This window comes from Triticum urartu, chromosome 1, assembly GCF_003073215.2.
Source record: "Triticum urartu cultivar G1812 chromosome 1, Tu2.1, whole genome shotgun sequence".
In the NCBI taxonomy this organism is placed as follows: domain Eukaryota; kingdom Viridiplantae; phylum Streptophyta; class Magnoliopsida; order Poales; family Poaceae; genus Triticum; species Triticum urartu.
In genome coordinates this window covers 175,526,874-175,549,187 of record NC_053022.1, presented here as the reverse complement: position 1 = coordinate 175,549,187, position 22,314 = coordinate 175,526,874, and positions in this window count along the sequence as shown.

The following is a 22,314-nucleotide window of genomic DNA, read 5'->3' as shown; positions in this document are numbered from 1 at the left end:
CCGAGGAGTATTGTATCAGATAACAGTTTCGTTCCATGACAACAGTAACGAAGTTGGAGACCTTCAATTCTTTGGACCAGATTTGATTAAGGAGTCTGAACGGAAGGTTAAGTTGATTCGCGATAGGCTCAAGGTAGCCCAGTCCAGGCAGAAGAGCTATGCAGATTCTAAACGCAAGGAGACAGTTTACGAAACCGGAGACAGAGTTTACCTTCGAGTATCCCCACTTCGAGGAGTTAAGCGCTTTGGAGTTAAGGGAAAGTTAGCACCGCGTTTCGTTGGACCGTTTAAGATCGTGAAACGTATGGGAGAAGTCGCGTATAAGTTGGAATTGCCAGAAGGACTGTCAGGAGTTCATGATGTATTCCATGTTTCTCAGCTGAAGAGATGTCACGCCGAGATGGCGGAGATACCGCTAAGAGATACAGTGCCATTAGAAGCGATTCAGTTAAAGGATGACCTAACATATGAGGAGAAGCCAGTCAAGATTCTCGATGTTGCCAGTAGAGTTACTCGCAGCAAGGTTATCAAGTTTTGCAAAGTTCAGTGGAACAACCACTCAGAAGATGAAGCCACCTGGGAGAGAGAAGAAGATTTGCTCAAAGACCACCCTCACCTATTTTCTAGCCAACCCGAATCTCGAGGGCGAGATTCATCTTAAGGGGGTAGGTTTGTAACATCCCAAATTTTCAATTTGGAATGTTATACACTAGATCATATGCATATCATATTTTCTTGCATTTTGGTTGATCCTAGAAATTTCACGCAACTCAAGGACCCTCGGAGAGAGTTGGAGATTTCGTTATTTTCATATTTGAGAGTTCTCTCGAATTTTGAAAATAGGATCATTTGATTTATTTATTTTGTCTTCAATAATTTTTCCGGTGTCAGAATATATGAGAGAGGGAATAATATGACTTTCCCAAATTTAGGAAAATTGAAGATATAATAAATAGATCAATTTTGCTTTCCGGTGTTTATTTGCATTTTATTTGGATAGGGAAAAATGCGCGTTTTCAAAAATTGCATTTTAGGTCCGGAGAAAAGTTCATTTTGTTCGGCTCATTTTTAGGAGTCGGGGAAAATTTACTTTAGATTTTTCGGAGTTCGGTTAGATCCCTTTTTTGTTTTTTTTTCTGCGCGAGGAAACTAAATAAAAAAATAAAAAAAAATTGAGCAGCGCCTTGGGCCAAAGGCCCAAGCCAAGCCACCTACCGCCGTGCTCCCAGGCGCCAGGCGCCGAGCCAGGAGCCGGTCGGCCGCCGCCGCCTCTTGCTAGGACCGAATCCTTTTAAGATTCTAGGGCGCCCCCTTGTCCCCTTTTCCTTATTTCGTTTTCTTTAGTTCCTACTCCGTTTATTTTCTAGATCTTTCCTACTCCTATTCTAATTCCTTGTCCTCTACCCCAAGTAAACCCCTCCCCTCCCCAATATAAATACCCAAGCACCCCCCCCTCTAAACACATCAAATCAAAGCTCGCCTCCACACCACGCCTTGCACCGCGTCACCCGCGCCGCATCACACCGCGCCCTGCGTCACCGCCGCCGCGCCGCCTCACCCGCGCCGCCACCCCACCACCGCGCCGCCGCCGCACCTTGCGCCGCCGCCCCACACCCGCGCCGCCGCCGCACCTTGCCCACGCCGCCGCCCTACGCCGACGCCGCCGGAGCCCCTCACCGGAGACCTCGCCAAGGTAGCCCCGCGCTACATCTATTCTTTTTCTCGGATCGTTTTCTTCTAATCGTTCCGATTCTTTTCTTCTCTAAACCGTTCCGGTTTTCTAGATCGGTTTTTCGTTCGGTTTTTCTTCTCCGAAACCCTAGATCGGATTCGTTTTCTTCTCCGATTTAGTTGCTTTGGACCGTTCGCCGGACCGTTCGTCCTAACGAACGTGATCACCGGATTCTTCTAGGTTAACGACGTCCGTTCGTTTAACCGTTCTTCTTTTTCTTTTCGTCGGATTTATTCCGCGATCGCGATCTCAGATCCGATCTTCTTTCTAGTCTTTCTTTTCGCTCGTTTATCGGAATCAGGTGATTCAAGCGCCTGGAGTTTCGTCTCGAAACCGCCGTTCCGTCTAATCAACTTGAACAAGCTTTTGCTACAGTAAAATTTTGACCTAGATTCAACTTGCTAGAACCGAGTTGTTTTCTTCCGCCGTTTGTTTTTCGTTCTTTCTTTGCAACCGGAGTTCTTAAGTTGAACTACCTGGTTCGTTCTCTTGTTCGAGTTTTACCTGTGCATTAGATGAGTACTTATTGTATGCTTGTTGTTTGTCTGCGATAGATTACCCGGATTGCGCCGCTTGTTACTTCGAAACCCTAGGACTCGCGGATCATCAGCAAGGCAAGTAACACTTTGATCATACCTTTTCTACAACCCAGTTTTATTTGCATTAGATCAATCCTCACACATTGCATGATTAGGATCGTAATTAAATTGTGGGATGGGAAGTATGAGGTAGTACCTATTACCTGTATTATTATGAAACCTTTGGGAGTTACTTCTACGTTTCCTTATTATGCCATGCTATGCTAGTAGACGTGGATTGGGTGAGTGATATCCATGACAGATGTGAGAATTGATAATTTTAATGGTTTATTAAGTGGCAACTTAAACACACATCTGGGTGGATTGAGGCACCTGATGTCTATCATGGACTTGCCTGTTTTATTGGACCGCCACCCAGGCTCAAAGGGATCATAAGATAATTCATGCTAGAAACTTCCGTGTGCAGCCACATGCTACTATGGGCTCTAGCATAGTTGACTAAGTTGTGCGAACTCTTACGGGGTGGACTAGCAGATGTAGGGGATGTAGGTGTACCGGTCTACCCCACATGTAAGGTGCTAGTGCTTCTGAAAGACTATGTCTCGGTCATCCGTTTCTCAAACACCATGTAGTGCGAGAAAACAAACGGAGGCGATCGAGTCATGTGGGGAAAAGTGCGCAAACCTCTGCAGAGTAACAAACTAATCATGATTAGCCGTGTCCCCGGTTATGGACAACTTGAGTATCTAGTACTTGAATATCATTGTGAATCTCAACATGTTACTTCTAATTAATGTTATTGGGTTTTAATTACTTTTAATTGGGATTGAGAATGCTGTCAACCATTCTCAATGTTTCACAACCACCATGATAGTAAATAAAATTTATTCCTTTGCAGTAGGGAAAAACTGGCTTTACGCAAAACTGTAACCATAGAGCTTTCCACCAGCCATATATGCCATATAGTATAGCTGTTTCATTCCATTACTCTCTATGTGTTACTTTGCCAGCATATTCCATGTGCTGACCCGTTTTCGGGCTGCAACTTCTCATGTTGCAGACTTTTCAGACGACGAGTAAGGTGTTTTAGGTCGTGGTTCTATACTCAGTGATGCCGTTGGAGTTGATGGACCCATTTATCTTCGAGTCTTCCGCTGTTATCGATTATTAGATGGCCTTAAGCCATATTTATTAAAAGTTCTCTTTGAGACAATGTATGTAAAGTGTAGTGTTGCCTATTTATTGTAATAAGTTCTTTTTCAGGCCATCGATGTAATAAGTGTGTGTTGCCACTCTGCTATAAACCTCGACGTACTGTGTGTGTCAGCATTACTGATCCAGGGATGACACCGTAGCACAGTATACGTGATCCATTCGGGTCAGGTCGCTACAGAACGGCCGCAGGGCTCCGGGGTGGTCGGGGCGACGGGGTGAGGGGCGAAGGGGTAGGGCCGGCGGCTGGTGGTGGGGTGGTGGGGCAAGGGGGCTTGCGGGTCGGTCGGCGAGGGGCGGGGGGTGGGCGGGTGGCGGGGCAAGGGGGCGGCGGCAGGTGGTGGGGCGGCGGCGGGTGGCGGTGGTTGTCGGTGAGGAGAGGACAAAACAAAGAGAGAGAGAGAGAGAGAGAGAGAGAGAGAGAGAGAGAGGGGCGGGGTGGGCCTCGGCCGTTAGTTAGGCCAATTCTTTGTTGTCTGCTTTTTTGCTCTTTGCCGTCCGCTAGCAGACGACAAAGAGGGGGGCCGTTATGTTTTTTCTAAGTAGCTCGTTAGTGGAGACCACCTCTCTCTTTGCCGTCCGCCAGCTGACGGCAAAGATTCATTGCCGTCCGCTAGCAGATGGCAAACAATTGGCTGATGGCAAAGACCTTCTTTGCCATCAGCCAGTTCTTTGCCATCCGTTTTCTGTAAGCGAACGACAAAGACCTTCTTTGCCGTCAGCCAGCAGACGACAAAGAACTGGCAGATGGCAAATAAGCTAATTCCAGTAGTGTAAGGGTCTATCTACTTCGGCGATAACTTGTTTGTACCCCTTGGTGGAATGAACGCGCCTAAGGACAAGGTCCCCTTCCTCGAAACACCGGGCGTGAACCCTGCGGCTGTGTGATACGCCTCCGTCGTATCTACTTTTCCAAACACTTTTGCCCTTGTTTTGGACTCTAACTTGGATGATTGGAATGGAACTAACCCGGACTGATGCTGTTTTCAGCAGAATTGCCATGGTGTTATTTTTGTGCAGAAATAAAAGTTCTCGGAATGACCTGAAAATCAGCGGAGAATTGTTTTGGAATATACAAAAATACTGGAAGAAGAATCCACATGGGGGGGCCTCCACCTGTCCACGAGGGTGGGGGCGCGCCTGCCCCCCAAGGCGCGCCCCCTGCCTCGTGGCCCCCCTGATGCTCCACCAACCTCAACCTTGACTCCATATATTCACTTTCGGGTAGAAAAAAATCAGGGAGAAGGATTCATCGCGTTTTATGATACGGAGCCTCCGCCGCGCCCTAAACTCTCTCGAGAGGGCTGATCTGGAGTCCGTTCGGGGCTTCAGAGAGGGGAATCCGTCGCCATCGTCATCATAAACCATCCTACATCACTTATTTCATGATGCTCACCACCATGCGTGAGTAATTTCATCATAGGCTTGCTGGACGGTGATGGGTTGGATGAGATTTATCATGTAATCGAGTTAGTTTTGTTAGGGTTTGATCCCTAGTATCCACTATGTTCTGAGATTGATGTTGCTATGACTTTGCTATGCTTAACGTTTTCACTAGGGCCCGAGTGCCATCATTTCAGATCTGAACCTATTATGTTTTCATCAATATATGAGAGTTCTTGATCCTGTCTTGCAAGTCTATAGTCACATACTATGTGTTATGATCCGACAACCCCGAAGTGACAATAATCGGGACCACTCCCGGTGATGACCGTGGTTTGAGGAGTTCATGTATTCACTATGTGGTAATGCTTTGGTCCGGTACTCTATTAAAAGGAGGCCTTAATATCCCTTAGTTTCCAATAGGACCCCGCTGCCACGGGAGGGTAGGACAAAAGATGCCATGCAAGTTCTTTTCCATAAACACGTATGACTATATTCAGAATACATGCCTACATTACATTGATGAACTGGAGCTAGTTCTATGTCACCCTAGGTTATGACTGTTACATGATCGATCACATTCGGCATAATTCTCCATCACCGATCCAATGCATATGTTCTTTTCCTATATTGTTCTTCGCTTATTTACTTTTCCATTACTACTGTTACCATCACTATAAAACCCCAAAAAATAACTTTTGATACCGATACTTTTGCTATCGTTACCACTACTATCATATTACTTTGTTACTAAATACCTTGCTGCAGATATTAAGTTTCCAGGTGTGGTTGAATTGACAACTCAGCTGCTAATACTTGAGAATATTCTTTGGCTCCCCTTGTGTTGAATCAGTAAATTTGGGTTGAATACTCTACCCTCGAAAACTGTTGCGATCCCCTATACTTGTGGGTTATCAAGACTATTTTCTGGCGCCGTTGCCGGGGAGCATAGCTCTATTCTTTGAGTCACTTGGGATTTATATCTGCTTATCACTATGAAGAACTTGAAAGATGAAAGAACCAAGTTTTTTCCCTCAACTACGAGGGGAGGTAAGGAACTGCCATCTAGCTCTGCACTTGATTCACCTTCTGTTTTGAGTAAGCTTGCAACACCTAAACCTGCTTCTGCTATTAATTATGATATGTCGCATGTTATTGATGATGCCACTTCTTCCATGCATGATACTTATGATGAAACTACTTCTATGCTTGATACTACCGTGCCACTTGGTGAATTTCTTGACGAACAACTTGCTAGGGCTAGAGAGAATGAAATTATTGAAATTGATTATATTGATGAAAGTGATGATGAAGATTCTCCCCCTATATACGAATTACCTGTTGTTCCTGAGGGTTATGTTATGGATGAAGAAAGTGCTGGAGACTTTCTTGCTTGCAATGATAGGAGTGATCTTAAGAAACTATTAGCTAAGCTAAAACCAAAATCTCTGAATGCTAGAATGAAATATGATCCCGCTTATGCTACTTCACATATCATTGTTACTAATAAGGATTATGAATTCTCTGTCGATCCTAATATAATTACTTTGGTTGAATCTGGTCCTTTCTATGGCTATGAATCTGAAACTGTTGTGGCACATCTTACTAAATTAAATGATAAAGCTACCCTGTTCGCTAATGATGAGAAAACTCGTTACTACTATATCCTTAAATTATTTTCGTTCTCATTAGAGGGTGATGCTAAGATATGGTTTAATTCTCTTGATCCTGGTTGTGTGCATAGTCCCCAGGATATGATTTACTACTTCTCTGCTAAATATTTCCCTACTCATAAGAAACAAGCTTCTTTAAGGGATATATATAATTTTGTCCAAATTGAAGAAGAGAGTCTCCCACAAGCTTGGGGGAGGCTTCTCCAATTACTTAATGCTTTGCTTGATCATCCTCTCAAGAAAAATGAAATACTTGATATCTTTTATAATGGACTAACCAATGCTTCCAGAGATTACCTGGATAGTTTTGCTGGTTGTGTTTTCAGGGAAAGAACTGTTGATCTAGCTGAAATTCTATTGAATAATATGTTGACTAATGAAAACAATTGTACACTTCCTAAACCCACTCCTAAGCCAACTCCAAAGAAAAGGGGTATTCTATTTCTCAGTCCTGAAGATATGCAACAGGCAAAGAAATGTTTGAAAGAAAAAGGTATTAAAGCTGAAGATGTTAAGATTTTACCTCCTATTGAAGAAATACATGGTCTTAATTTGCCGCCTACTGAAGAAATACATGGTCTTGATAACCCGACACAGGTAGTAAAGGTAAATGCTCTCTATAGATTTGATGAAGGTGATATTCCCCGTTATAAGTCTGCTAGCCAGTGCTTAGATGAGTTTGATAATTTTATGGTTAAACAAGAATATTTCAATGCTTATGTTGGTAGACAAATCAAACATAATGCTTATATGATTGAACACTTGAGTGATTATATGGCTAATGTTAAAGGTGAATTTAAACTTATTAGTAAACATGCTTCTATGGTTACCACTCAAGTAGAACAAGTACTTAAAGCTCAGAATGATTTGCTTAGTGAATTGAGTAGTAAAAATAATGACTTTTCTATTAGAGTTGCAACTAGAGGAGGTAAAGTGACTCAAGAACCTTTGTATCCTGAGGGCCACCCTAAGATAATTGAGCAAGATTCTCAGAGAGCTAATGCAGAAGCACCTAGTCCTTATAAAAGGAAGAGAAAGAAAAATGATTGGACTTTGCATGCTTCTAGTGAACCTGTTATTGACACACCTGAGAATCCCAATAATATTTGTATTTCTAATGCTGAAACACAATCTGGTAATGAACATGAACCTAGTGATAATGTCAATGATGATGTTCATGTTGATGCTCAACCTAGCAATGATAATGATGTAGAGATTGAACCTGTTGTTGATCTTGATAACCCACAATGAAAGAATCAACGTTATGATAAGAGAGACTTTGTTGCTAGGAAGCACGGTAAAGAAAGAGACCCATGGGTTTAGAAACCCATGGCTTTTCCTCGTAAGCCATCAAAGAAAAAGGATGATGAGGATTTTGAGCGCTTTGCTGAAATGATTAGACCTATATTTTTGCATATGCGTTTGACTGATATGCTTAAAATGAATCCTCATGCTAAGTACATGAAAGATATAGTTACTAATAAAAGAAAGATACCGGAAGCTGAAATTTCCACCATGCTTGCTAATTATAATTTTAAGGGTGGAATACCAAAGAAACTTGGAGATCCCTGAGTACCAACAATACCATGCTCCATTAAAAGAAACTATGTTAAAACTGCTTTATGTGATCTTGGAGCCGGTGTTAGTGTTATGCCTCTCTCTTTATATCGTAGACTTGATTTGAATAAGTTGACACCTACTTAAATATCTTTGCAAATGGCTGACAAATCAACTGCTATACCTATCGATATTTGTGAGGATGTGCTTGTTGTGGGTGCAAACGTTACTATTTTAATGGACTTTATTATTCTTGATATTCCCGAGGACGATAGTATGTCTATTATTCTTGGAAGACCCTTTTTGAATACTACAGGGGCTTTTATTGATTGCACCAAAGGCAATGTCACTTTTCATGTTAATGGTAATGAGGATACGGTACACTTTCCGAGGAAACAACCTCAAGTCCACAGTATCAATTCTATTGGAAAAATTTCAACAATTACTATTCGAGGTTTTGAATTTCCTCTTCCTACTGTCAAAAAGAAATATGATATTCTTATTGTTGGGGATGTGCATATCCTCATTGAGGTAACCTAGTGTTATTCAAAAATTCTCCGGTTCCATGTTATTCGAAATGACTTTGTTAACAAGACCTGATCAACCTTGTTAGTGGATTCCTTTTGATGAGCATGAGATGGATGAATTTAGAAAACATAACTCTCTGTACCCTCTTTTTACTTTCTGTTATTTATATTAAATAAAGCAAAAATAGTATTTTTCTGTCTGTTTCCTGAATTATCCATGCAATAAAAAATACCTGGAAAATAAAAGTTCTCCAAATGCCCTGAAAATTAAATATGATTTTTTTAGAATATTTGAGAATATCTGGCACTGAGAACACAGCAGGGGGAGCAAGCACGTGGCCACGAGGGTCCCGGGCGTGCCCACCCCCGTGGGCACGCCCCCCTGCTTCGTGGGCCAATGGTGGCTCCCCTCCACTTATTCCAGCTACCACACACTCCTTCTTCCTCCCAAAAAGATCACTACCCAGCTCAAACCCGAGTTCAAGATCATCTTGCTGCCATTTTCGATCTCCTAGCTCAAAGCTCCATTCACAAAACTGCTTTGGGGGATTGTTCTTTGGTAAGTGACTCCTCCAATGGTCCAGTTAGTTTTTGTTCTAGTGCTTTATTCATTGCAAATTTTTGCTGCTTAGGCTACCCTATTCTTGAGCTTGCATGTCAAATTTATATGGTCAAAAGTAGTTTTAATGCATGATATATCCTCTAGGCACTTGTAGGAGTAGTTGCTATCAATTTTGTTGACTTTGGTTCACTTTTATTTTGAAGTTACTAAAAATCTCAGATATTTTCAAAAAAAGATGAAGAGATGTTTGAGGGGCTCATCGAGCCGAAGCTCAAAGGATAAGCAGAGTGAGGAGGATAAGAAGCCCAAATATAATCTCCCTCGCACCGCGGAAGTTCGGCCGTGTGAATGGCCTTGTCATAATTTCTTGAGAGCAGCCGGGATTTATGATGATTTTTATGAGTTGGCTGAGAATGCAGGCCTCGCCGCCTTCCTCCATGACCAACGCGAACATTATCTCTTACTCACCAATATCTTTGTGCAAAACTTTCATTTCCATGCTAGGAGCTCACCACCTTCGGTGGAATTTTATTTATATGATGAGCATAAGGAGATGTCACTTCGTGACTTTTGTCGGATTTGTTTGATCCCTTTTGAGGGTAGTATAGTGGAACCGCATCGTGACGACGTGGAAGGGTTTATTCATACAATTGTTGTAGGGGAAACGAGGAAAGTTTCCGATGCTAGAATCACTAGCATACATTTTCCTGTTTTACGTTACTTTGCAAAATTTCCTAGTAGATGCTTAATTGGTCGCGGAAACTATGGCAACCTTAGTGCCCCCGATATTGTTATTTTGTGCCATGCCTTGTTCCGTGATGACACATTTAGTATGGACGCTATTGTTTCCAAGAGGTCAAATCTTAACCGTACTAAGGGCCCCATCTTGGGAGATATCTTTGCCTCGCGCCTCGCTGCACATTTTAACATACCTATCAGGCATTATGAGAAGGAAGAGAAGTTGATGCCTCCTGTTTTTCTAGACTATAAGAGTATGGTAGCACATGATTTTATCGTTAAGAATAAGGAAAAGATGCTTCAATACAAGCTGATTTTTGATAAAAAAAACACCCTGAGACTATCACCTTGCATGCTCCTTCCTTGTTTGACTTATCTGCAGGCAAGTACCTTGTTCCGTCGGAGGCCATTCACGCCTACCGAAACCCCATACCAGCTACAGAGCCGGCGCCGGAACCACAATTTGATCCTCACCGGCAGTCTGTTTATCAGTGGAATCCGGAAGAGATCGCCAACCAGTGCCACCAGGGGGATTCTTCTCAGTACGACCCCAACTATTACTTTGGATATCCACCAGGCCAGCCGTGGCCATAGACCAACTTGGGCCAAAATCCTAAGCTTGGGGAGTACGTATTTCTCACCGACATTACATTTATGTTCACACACTCATGCTAGTTGTCGGTGCTCATACATTTTCATTGTATCATCGATGCTAGTTTATTTTCCCTTTTTATGCTTTCTTCTTGTGCGTTTGATAAACCTTAAGAAAAAAATTAGTTGTAGCTTTTAGTTAGTTTACTTTTCATGCCTGTAGTAGTAATTAAAAAGAAAACCCAAAAAGATTTCTTGTTCTTCCTTTTCTTGTTGGGAGCTTTCCCGTGCAAATAGTTTTATTTATTTTCTTGTTCTTTGGGGGTCAAGAGGAGAAGACCATGATTAAAACGTTGAGTGTCTCTCATATGCATTATTGTTGATCTAACGAAGAGCCCGTATTACCTTGTCTTCTCTCTTGAATTGAATGCTTGCAGATTCCAGCTTAGTCCAATGCACGTGCACTATTATTATTATCCACATCGTTCGGTCGTGCAAGTGAAAGGCAATAATGATGATTATATGATGAACTTATTGAGATGAGAAAAGCTGGTATGAACTCGACCTCTCTTGTTTTTGTAAATATGATTAGTCCATCGTTCCTGATTCCGTCTATTATGAAAGAAACATATTTTCAATGACAATTAGAGATTGTAGTTGCTTATGCCTTGCTTAATTAGCTAGGTGCTTATAATGGTTTACCTTGCGTGCCAACATGCTATTAAAATGGTTGTGATGTGGTATGATAGGGTGGTATCCTCTTTTGAACAATTCGACTCGCTTGACTTGGCACATGTTCACACATGTAGTTGAAACAAAATCAACATAGCATCTACGATATTTATGTTCATGATGCATCATATCCTACTCATGCTTGCATTCGGTGTTAATTAATTTTAATGCATGTTCATGACTGTTGTCGCTCTCTAGCTGGTCGCTTCCCAGTCTTTTTCTAGCCTTCAATTGTACTAAGCGGGAATACTGCTTGTGCATCCAATTCCATAAACCCCAAAGTTATTCCATATGAGTCCACCATACCTACCTATATACGATATCTACCTACCGTTCCAAGTAAATTTGTATGTGCCAAACTCTAAACCTTCAAATAAACATTCTGTTTTGTATGCTCGAATAGCTCATGTATCAACTAGGGCTATCTGTATCTTCCGTGCTAGGCGGGTTATTCTCAAGAGGAGTGGACTCCGCTCCTCACTCACGAGAAAATGGCTGGTCACCGGGATGCCCAATCCCATGCTTTCTGCAAATCAAATCAATATAACCGCAAACAAAACTCCCCCGGGACTCTTGTTAGTTGGAGGCACTCGTTGTTTCGAGCAAGCGATGGATTGATGCTTGTTGGTGGAGGGGGGGTATAAACTTTACCATTCTGTTTGGGAACCGCCTATAATGTGTGTAGCATGGAAGATATCGAGATCTCTCGGTTGTTATGTTGACAATGAAAGTATACCGGTCAAAATATTATTCATATCTGTTTCAAAACCGAGCTCTGGCAGCTCTACAAATCCCCTCTTCCCCTGCAAAGGGCCTACACATTTATTTTTATATGAGTCATCATCCTCTTATTAAAAACCACCAGTTGGAGAGCACCGCTGTCATTTGCATTCATTACTGTTAGTTTACATTGAGTATGACTTGACTGGATCTCTTTTACCATGAGTTACATTGTCTAGTCAGTCCTTGATCTTTAAAGGTGCTCTACATTTATATTTTGCGGTCTCAGAAAGGGCTAGCGAGATACCATCTTGTTATATCATATCATGATTGTTTTGAGAAAGTGTTGTCATCCGAGATTTATTATTATTGCTCGCTAGTTGATTATGCCATTAATATGAGTAAACATGAGACCTAAATGTTATTGTGAATATGGTTAGTTCATAATCTTTGCTGAAAATTTGAATGCCGGCTTTACATATTTACAACAACAAGAGCAAACAGAGTTTGTAAAAGTTTTTCATTATCACTTTCAGTTTATCAACTGAATTGCTTGAGGACAACCAAAGGTTTAAGCTTGGGGGAGTTGATACGTCTCCATCGTATCTACTTTTCCAAACACTTTTGCCCTTGTTTTGGACTCTAACTTGCATGATTTGAATGGAACTAACCCGGACTGATCCTATTTTCAGCAAAATTGCCATGGTGTTATTTTTGTGCAGAAATAAAAGTTCTCGGAATGACCTGAAAATCAACGGAGAATTATTTTGGAATATATAAAAAATACTGGAAGAAGAATCCACGTCAGGGGGGCCTCCACCTATCCACGAGTGTGGGGGGCGCGCCTACCCCCCTGGGCCCGCCCCCCTGCCTCGTGGGCCCCCTGACGCTCAACCGACCTCAACCTTGACTCCATAGATTCACTTTCGGGGAGGAAAAAATCAGGGAGAAGGATTCATCGCGTTTTTCGATACGGAGCCGCCGCCAATCCCTAAACTCTCTTGAGAGGGCTGATCTGGAGTCCGTTCGGGGCTCCGGAGAGGGGAATCCGTCGCCATCGTCAACGATCCTCAATCACCAATTTCATGATTCTCACCTCCGTGCGTGAGTAATTTCATCGTAGGCTTGCTGGACGGTGATGGGTTCACTAGAAAAAAATACACTTACGTGATGATACGTGTTTGTCACAGTAGGTCGCGTTTTTTGTCGTGCATGTACATCCATGACGATTTTATGACAGAATCAAGATAGTCATACCTGTGCTATCGTAGAAGTGTTCCGTGGCATTACCAAAATTATCATCACGGAAGTGTGCACTTCCATGACGATAAAATGCGCGTCATAGAAGTGCTTTCGTCAAGGGTGACCGACATGTGGCATCCACCGGAACGGAACGCCGTTAAGCTATCGGGTCGGGTTTTGGATCCGATAACCCGTTAATAGCCCCGACCAATGGGGATTTTCCACGTGTAAAATCATAATTAGCTGGAGGAAACACGTGTTGGCTCATCGTTGGGACAAATGTCATCCACTCATTGGACAGAAGGCGCCTATGATACGTCGACACGTGGCACGGCCCAACAGAGGCCCATTCCTGTGAAAAGGCCGGCCCGTTTGACTTGGTCAAAAGGTGGCGGGTCGTCCCATGGAAAGCCTGTTAACGGCATGTTCGCATATAGCCCATTTACAGCCCGCTAAACCAAGGCCCATTACGCCCTATCCGAATTAGGCCCAGTAGCGTCATGTGGGCGATCCAATATGATTCCAGCCTGTTTTCACTTCTGGCCCATGTATGGCCCATGACATCTTTCGGCCCATATGAGGCCCTATGTAACTCTTGGCCTATTAACGGCCCGTGGTGAAACTGGCCCGTAATGAACAGTGTATCACTTTACACCCATTAACGGCCCTTGGTGAAACTGGCCCGTAATGAACAGTGTATCACTTTATACCCATTAACGGCCCGTTATTCCGTTGGGCTGTTTCCAGCCCATGTTATCTTTCGGCCTTCTCAGAGCCCATTTATTCTTGGGCGCATTTCCAGCATTCGTTTACTTACGGCCCGTTACTGTCATTTTCTGCTTGTGGGCCAAATTCAGCCCGTGGTTACAGTCAGCCCATTTGTGGTCTGTTAATACGGGGCCATTTTCATAGCGTCATCAAATACGGCCTATTAACGATGGCCCGTTTACGGCCATAATGCTTCCAGTTATTGGCCCATGTTTGGCCAATCGATCATATGTCTCGTATAAGGCCCATTGATGATATGGCCCGTAGAAGGCCCATTGTTTCTATGGCCCGTAGAAAGCCCATTGTTTCTACGGCCCGTAGAAGGCCTACTGTTTCTACGGCTCGTAGAAGGCCCACTGTTTCTATGGCCCGTAGGAGGCCCAGTGTCACTATAGTAAATATTAGCCCATGGTTATTGTGGCCTAGTTTTAAAAAATAGGTTATTGCAGCCACTAGCAAACCGCGGAAAAAGAACTGCACTGACTACAAGAAAACAAATAAACAAGACAATAAGGAAATAAATAAGCAAGCAACTTATGCTAGGCTATCACGGCTATTACACATATTACATCCACTAGGCATCAAAGTTCGCCACCAGTGCAAATATAGGGAACAAAGCAGCATATAAACGCTGCAGCAAAACAAGTCCAGAACTGAAACCACTTCAGAAGAGTTCAAGAAACAATATCCTGGGTACCCATAATGCTGGCAAGATGCTTAGCAAGCTTATTAACTTTCTCTTGTTTGGTGCTTAAATCCTCCAGCGCTTGTTATTGCACAAGAAAGGACTGGTGTTTATCAGCCATAGTAACTTGCTGTTCGAGTTACTGGCCAGTACCGCTGGCACAAGCGCTTGTAGCTAGCCAGTACCGCTGTCCTATTCAAGAACCCCCTCCAATTCAAATGGCTGATAAACAAGAAAAGAAATTGAACATACATACATTGTATGATAGACGGATGTGGTAATTCACATATATGTTGTCTAACCAAACAGGACAGCATGACATAGTTTCACATATATGATGCCTAACTAAACAGGATAGCATGACATAGTTTCAGATATATGATGGATAACTTAACAGGATATAATGGCATAATTCAACATATGATGAGTACCTAAACAGGATGACATGACACAACTACATGATGTCTTTCTAAAATAGGTTGGGATGAAATAATTCACATGCATGTTGTCTAAGTATACAGGATGGCATGATATAATTGACATAATTGATTCATATAATAAGCAGCTGGCACTCGGATGTATGATCTCTAAACTAAGCAGATAGAATTCAATATTGTGCATATGATGTCTAAACTAAGCAATGCAAGACACCATATGCATCATATGAGAAATATAAACATTGCAACTTAGAGCATACACCTCAGGTGGGATATAGGACTGGTCATCTGTCTCTGAATCCTCCTCTAAGGAGCTCCCTGTAACCATCGAGATATATGCTTCAATAGGTACCATTGCCTGCTCTGAAGACCTTGTTTTCACTCCAGATTTTTCCATAACTGGCTCAAATGGCTGATACACATGAAGAGTAGTTCAATATACACAAATTGTCGACGAATGGAATACGTAATGAAAAAAAGATGGCATGAGATAATTCACATATATGATGCCTGGCTCCATGGCGGTGCATAATTCACATATATGATAACTGGCTGAAAAACATGGCATTGCATAATTCACATATCTGATATAGAAAGCAAACAGGAGGCATTCACACAAAGCATGTCTAATCTAAGCAGATGGCATGGCAATGCAAGACACCATATGCATGATATCAGCAATATAACCCAGCCAAGTTAGAGCATGCACCTCGGGGGGGGGGGGATATGACTAGTCATCTCTCTCTGAATCCTCCTCGGAGGAGCAATCTGTAACCAACAAGAAATCTGCATCGACAGGTAGCACTGACTGCTCAGAAGACCTTGTTTTCACTCCAGATTTTCCCATGACCGACTCAAATGGCTGATGCATAGGAAGAGTAGATGAATGTATAAACATTGTTGACAAATGGAATACATTATGGAAAAAATATGGCACGATACAATTCACATATACGATGACTGGCTAAACAGGATGGCATTGCATGATTCATGTATATGATGCCTAGCTAAAGAAGATGGCATTGCATAATTCCCATATACTCCCTCCATTCCTAAATATTTGTCTTTTTAGAGATTTCAAATGGACTACCACATATGGATGTATATAGACACATTTTAGAGTGTAGATTCACTCATTTTCTTCCGTATGTAGTCACTTGTTGAAATCTCTAAAAAGACAAATATTTAGGAATGGTGGGAGTATGATATGGAAACCAAACAGGTGGCATTCACACAAAGCAAATCTAAACTAAGCTGATGACATATAAGATGTATAATGTAAGCAATGCAAGGCGCCATATGCATGATATGACCAACATCAGCATGCCAGGTTAGAGCAAACACCTTAGGTGGTAAACAGGCGTGGTCGGCTCCTTCTGAATCTCCATCTGAACAGTTATATTCCTCTGGAATACAATCTGGAAATGCAGGAGGGGGGCACTTCGCCCACCATGGAGCGGCGTCTGCATGACATTATATTTTCACGCAACAGTCTTCTCTTTTTCTCTACATGTTCAGTACGATTGTGTACAATATCTGACATGCATAATAAAAAATAGTTAGATTTTGTAAGGCCTAAGGGGTGCATGCAAAAATCAAGACTGATGGTAGCAAACGAGTGGTTGGATCCAAAACTAATGATAGCAGGTAGATTATAGCTTCAGTTTAAAAAGATAGACAATGGATCATCTATTGTTTGTTGCCCACCCAACATGAACCACATAGAAGACACAGATGAACCAGATAGTAGACAGATACTATTCATTGCTGGCTCGATATGACACCCATGGGCAATTCAAATCTCAAGATTGAACGATAAAGTAGTAGGTAATAATAGCCGATGTATAACGTAAGCAAACACGAAAGACTGGGGCCTCTCTTCCAGAACTATGTAGTCATGAGGTTCATCTGCTCAGAGTCTGCAGGGGGGATCTCTGCTACAGTGAATGCTTCTGTCGATGGTGCACCTCAGGTGGGGTGGATGACGGCACGGCAGGAGCAGGACATAGCACACAGAGTTTTCTTTGACACCTATATGAAAATGAAGTAAATCTGTAAGGGCTCCTTAGAATTGGAGGATTCTATAAACGCAGGGATAGGAAAAACACAGGAATAGGATAGAATGCACGTGCAAAACAGAGCATTTGGAAACATGGGATTTCAGTCAACCTGGGTGTTTGGCTCACATGAATTGGAAGAACAGAGGAATGGAGAAACAAAGTGATGTGACGAGTGTACAACCTCTTTGGCATAGCCTTGTGGACCTCAGCTTCATTGGGTTGGACGTGGAGGATGGTGATGATGCTGGTGTGACTGTCAGAGGCGGGGAAGAAGATCCGAGGCGTCTGGAAACGGCGCCGAGGGTACTGCTCCGCTGTGATGGACGGTTCCATCATTGGAGCAGCTCCGCTAAGGTGTACGGCGACGAGGCTGAAGCATGACAAGACAGACAACGTTAATCTGAAGTGGGACCCTAATATCATCTGCAATAGATGACGTAAAATACATCACCAAAAAGTGCTAGATGTAAAACGCATCAGCCGCGCCACGGCTGCTCCGACAGATGCTGTAAGTACTATTCACTCTGAACTTAACTGAAGAAAATGAACTTCACAGTCGAAACTGAATTTTACTGTCGAAACTGATTGAACTAGTAACAGAGCATTGCAATAGATGTTTAGGGCGTTCGAGCACTAGTAGCAGAGAAGCAGTGATCCAAATCAGCAGATGCTCGAGTAGGGAACGCACTAGCAGAGAGCAAGTCATGCAGTAGCACCGCGAGCGAGTGCTAAAGAAGCAACTCCTGTAGCTGCTAGAGGTCATGCAGCAGCAGCAGTAGCGCAAGCGAGAGCAAGAGCAGAGCAGCAGCACGAACAAAAGAAGGAGCAGTGCAGCAGCGCGACCGACAACTAGAACAGAGCCGCAGCGCGAGCGAGAGCCGGAGCAGCTGCAGCTAGTGCCGTTGTGGAAGTCGCCGCCGAGGAAGCAACGACATGGGGGAGAGACGACATGGATGATGTGGCCGGCGACGGCGCCGTCGATGGAGACACGCCATGTCTGCTCGGTATCGAGCACCGGCAGCCCTGTGAGATCGAATAAAAGATAAAATGCAGCGATGAGTGCAGAACCTCCTTGGTGGCGCCGAGTTAGCCTCGGCTTCATCGGAGGAATTGGTGAGGGTGTTGCGGTTCTGGTGGGGCAGGTCAAGACGGCGCTGTGGGGATTGAGGTGGCGCGATAGACAAGGCGAACGTCGGGGCAGCTCCTTGGAGGTGGAGGACGGGGCAGCTGATCCGGCGGGACGACGAGATCGACAACAGATCCTCATCTGGTGCGGTGGATGAGGGACGGCGAGCTGTTGCCGTGGACGACGTAGTCAGGGAAGAGTCTCTGGCTGGGCGGCGGTCGGGAGGCCGACGGAGGAGTGTGGGGTTTCGCAGGTTTTGGCGGCCTTGGTGTACGAATGGGGAGGGGCGAAGGGGGAGGGGTGAGCCAAGCTTAGGGACGCGCTTGTCCGAAATGTAGGGTAAGTTACCAGCGTACCCCACCAGTTTTGACACCGCGACGTGGAACTTCATTTCCGGTTGAGGGGTAGAAGGGGGATTTCGCGTGTCTGGGCTGCGGGAGCGATTTCGGATGAGGAGGGAGTTCTCGCGCGCATCCAAATTTAGGGATAACAAGGCGCGGCGCGGGTTGAAGAAGCGGGAGTATCAAAGTAGGTGAGACAAAAGATACTCGATCTTGAAAATTTCGGGATAACAAGGTGCGGATTCCTTGTTCGGCAGAACAAACTTAACGTGTTAAAAAACAATTCATACAAGACACAAGAGAGTCATGTCCCCTTTTACTATATTGCTATAGATGCCATTGAAAAAACTACAAGAAAAATGTAAAAAACATCAGGAGAACAAGATTACCCTGCACAGTACCAAATCGATTCGCACTTCCCTCAACAAGAAAAAAAATCAATTCCCACCAAAGAAAGAGTATTGTCCCGTTTTATATGATTACAGATGCCATGATCTCGAATTTCAATTTTTGAATCCGCATTGTATTGAATTCAAATATATCGTTAGGTGACCTTGCGGTTTATAATTGATGTAGTCGTACATTTTGATCTTCCATCATATATGAACATTTTACTCCACCATGTGAACATATATATTGTCGTCTACCAAATGGACTAAATTTGAATCAATTTTCCTTACTTGAATACGATTGTTGTCAAGTTATACAATAATTTGAATATTATCTTGATAACAAAAAACATACATATAACAGTAATCATATTTCACTATGAACTACATGTACCATACGCTCTCCAATTCAAATATTTGTATCCATTTTATGTTGAATTCAAATCATAGTACATTATTGGTCTAGGTAGCGAGATGTTGGGGATAATCTAAACCCTGTTTTCATACATATAATTTTTGGCTGAACTGAGACAAGTTTTGGTATAAGCCTCTTGCAAAATCGGAGATTCTCTCAACAAGCCTCGTGGTTCCGAGAGGGAACATGTCACCTTTGTGTGCGAAATGATATACGCTGCCTCCCCCTGATTTTATTTACAGAGGCAACATAGAACTATATGAGTGCCCTGTTAAATTTTAGAATTATTTTGGGTTCATTTGGCCTTTTTATACATTAATTGAGTTTCTGGACTTTTAATGTGCATAATCTAAATATGAATTGCATGCACATGCTCCGGTGCACCAAAGTGGGTTGAAAAATCACATGTGTGTCCCTGGTTGAATTTCTAGGTCCCATGGAAGAAATGAGAATGAAATTCAAACATCTGGGCATCATGACTCGGCCGAGAACATCGAGAAACTTTGATTTTAAATTCATGTAAATCAAACTCGCCTGGAAATCATGAAACTTGGCATGGTGTCATGTCATGGCACTAACATGCTGTGGTAAAAAATTGGGCCGATTTGGAAGCTTGTGGTTCTAAGAGGGAACGTGCCACCTTTGAGTGTGAAACGATATACGCTGCCCCCCCTTGAGTCTCTTAATAAAGACAACATAGAACTACATTAGTGCCCTGTTAAATTTTGGAATTATTCCGGGTTCGTTTGTCTTTTTTATACATTAATTGAGTTTCTGGTCATTTAATGTGCATAAGTCAAATTTGAACTACAAGCACATGCTCTCGTGCACCAAAGCTGGTTGAAAAATCACATTTGTGTCCTCGGGTGAATTTCTAGGTCCCATGCAAGAAATGAGAATAAAATTAAAACATTTGGGCATCGTGGCTCGGCCGAGAACATTGAGAAACTTGGTTTTAAAATTCTTGTAAATCCAAAACACGTCTGAAAATCATGAAACTTGGCATGGATGTCATGTCATGGTACTACCATGTTGTGGTAAAAAAATTGGCCGAATAGGAACAGATTTTGGTATAAGCTTTTGCAAACCGAAGCTTCTCTCAAGAAGGCTCGTGGTTTTGAGAGGGAACGTGCCACCTTTGAGTGTGAAACAATATACATTGTCCCCCTTGAGCTTATTTACAAAGGCAACATAGAACTACATGAGTACCCTGTTGAATTTGGAATTATTCCGGCTTCGTTTGGCCTTATTTACACATTAATTGAGCTTTTGGTCATTTAATGTGCATAATTCAAATTTGAACTACAAGCACATGCTCCCGTGCACCAAAGTTGGTTGAAAAATCACATTTGTGTCCTCGGGTGAATTTCTACTCCCTTCTTCCATCTATATAGGTTCTAATGCGTTTTTCGAGGCTAACTTTGACCAAACGTTAGAGCAATAATATATGACATGCAACTTACACAAAGCATACCTTCAATTTTGTATGTCAAAGGAGCTTCCAATAATATAATTTTCATAGTAAACATCTCATGTGCTAATAATCTTGTCAATAGTCAAAGGCTGTCTTGAAAAACACATTAGGCCCTATATAGATGGAAGGAGGGAGTAGGTCTCATGCAAAAAATGAGAATAAAATTCGAACATCTGGGCATCGTGGCTCAGTCGAGAACATTGAGAAACTTGGTTTCAAAATCATGAAACTTGGCATGGTGTCATGTCATGGTAGTACCATGCCGTGGTAAAAAAATTGGCCGAATAGGAACAAATTTTGGTATAAGCTTCTTGCAAATCGGAGCTTCTCTCAAGAAGGCTCATGGTTCTGGGAGGGAACGTGTCACCTTTGTGTGCATAATTCAGATTTGAAATACAAGCACATGTTCCAGTGCACCAAAGTTGGTTGAAAAATCACATGTGTGTCCTCGGGTAAATTTGTAGGTTCCATGCAAGAAATGGGAATGAAATTCAAAATTCCGGGCGTCGTGGCTGGGTTGGAAACATTGAGAAACTTAGTTTTTTAATTCCTGTAAATCCAAAACACGCATGAAAATAATGAAACTTGGCTTGGTGCCATGACATGGCACCAACATGCTGTGGTAAATTTGAAGTCCGATTTGCGAAGGCGCACACATTAACAATCAACAAAGTCATTTTGGAACAAGTGTTGTCACGTTACAATCGGAAACACAAGTATTATTAAAACCGTGGGCGTTCTACTTACTTGTACCATTTACGTGCCGCCACGTGTCCCCATTTTTTATTAGCTAGGATGCGCCGTGCAGGGTAGCTATTTGAGTACGAGAGGCGTGCGATCAGACCCCTACGCGTGCTTATCGGGAGGAGAGCCCTTTGACCTCCATCTGCCGTCCACCTCTCCCAAGGTCTCCATTAATGGCGCCCGAGCCTCTGTTTAATGGCGTGGCTATGTCTCACTCGACTGAGATTTAATGCTGGTCGTAATGGGAGTATCATAGGTAGTATCATGCATGCCAACTAGGCAAATTTGATGAGGTGGCATAGAATTAAATGAAGAAAGAGAGGGTTGAGTATCATATCATGATACCGTATCATATTAAATGTTGTGCTACTATGTGTCATGCATGGCAATAAATGAAATCATCTATGATACTAACATATAATACTATGCACTACGGATGTAGTATCATACACTAGTATCATATGCATGATACTAGTCTATGATACTTGCCATTACGGCCAGCCTAAGAGAGAAAAAAAGAAAATCTGACGGACCTATATAGTATCTACTTCGACTTATAGCAAGACTGATGAATATATAAGGATGATTAAATTTTTTTTGATCAAAGAAGGGCTTGCCCCTTCTGATTTTCATTACTGAAAACCACCATAATTCACAAGAAGTTCAG